Source organism: Sinocyclocheilus grahami, unplaced genomic scaffold (genome assembly GCF_001515645.1).
Source record: "Sinocyclocheilus grahami isolate Dianchi unplaced genomic scaffold, SAMN03320097.WGS_v1.1 scaffold675.1, whole genome shotgun sequence".
In the NCBI taxonomy this organism is placed as follows: domain Eukaryota; kingdom Metazoa; phylum Chordata; class Actinopteri; order Cypriniformes; family Cyprinidae; genus Sinocyclocheilus; species Sinocyclocheilus grahami.
In genome coordinates this window covers 560328-561393 of record NW_015505854.1, presented here as the reverse complement: position 1 = coordinate 561393, position 1066 = coordinate 560328, and the positions used below count along the sequence as shown (strand labels likewise).

Genomic DNA, 1066 nt, shown 5'->3' with positions numbered 1-1066 from the left:
CCATGGCCGAGTTCCGAGGTGGGCGTGGTCGGGTCGCACTGGCCAGGTCCAAGTTACACCGGCCGGAGACCAAACCTTCACCCCGTGGTCAGACTTTGCGTTTCTCCGGGCAGGAGTGCCCCTAGAAAAGGTCTTCAGACATGATGTGGTTTACGCAGATGCCTCAACCACCGGCTGGGGGGCCAGTGGTTGAGGCCGCTGGGGCCGCTGTTCTTCTCCCTGACCAAGGGAACACTCGGCACTGGCACACATCTAGCCGCGGGGCCTTCGCAAATATGCGTTTCCCCCAGTGAGCCTTCTTGCACAGATACTGTGCAAGGTCAGGGAGGACGAGGAGCAGGTCCTGTTGGTGGCACCCTATTGGCCTACCCGGACCTGGTTCCCGGAACTAATGCTCCTCACGACAGCCCCTCCTTGGCCAATTCCTCTGAGGAAGGATCTACTGACTCAGAGACGGGGCACCCTTTGGCACCCGCATCCAGACCTCTGGAAACTTCATGTCTGGTCCCTGGACGGGACGCGGAGGTTCTAAGTGATCTACCCCAAGAGGTAGTGACACCATCACTTCAGCGGGAGCACCGTCTACGAGACACGCTTACGTTTTGAAGTGGAACCTGTTCGTTGAGTGGTGTTCTTCTCACCGAGAAGACCCCCAAAGATGCCTGATCAGAGTCGTGCTGTCCTTTTTGCAGCAAGGGTTGAAGCGAAGGCTGTCTCCCTCCACCCTCAAAGTCTATGTCGCTGCAAGCACTGCTAACCACGACCCCGTAGAAGGGAAGTCGCTGGGGAAACTTGACCTGGTCATCAGGTTCCTTAAGGGGGCGAGAAGGTAAATCCTCTACGGCCCCCCTCTATACCCTCTTGGGACCTGACACTAGTGCTCACAGCACTACAGCAGGGCCCATTTGAGCCTTTGCAGGCGGTCGAACTGAAGTTTCTGTCAATGAAAACTCTGCTTCTGCTTGCATTTGCCTCCATCAAGAGGGTAGGGGACCTGCACGCATTTTCGGTCGACGATTCGTGCCTAGAGTTCGGGCCGGCTGACTCCCGGGTAACCCTGAGGCCC

General features: G+C 57.6%; 1 long non-coding RNA gene across 1 annotated transcript in view; it reads left to right on the top strand.

The window, feature by feature from the left end:
• The window catches only part of LOC107559145 (uncharacterized), an 11337-nt gene that overhangs the window by 3364 nt on the left and 6907 nt on the right, over positions 1–1066 (top strand). The window contains exon 2 of the long non-coding RNA XR_001605566.1: positions 126–130. This is a non-coding gene — a long non-coding RNA (uncharacterized lncRNA). The remainder of the gene's footprint in view (positions 1–125; positions 131–1066) is intronic.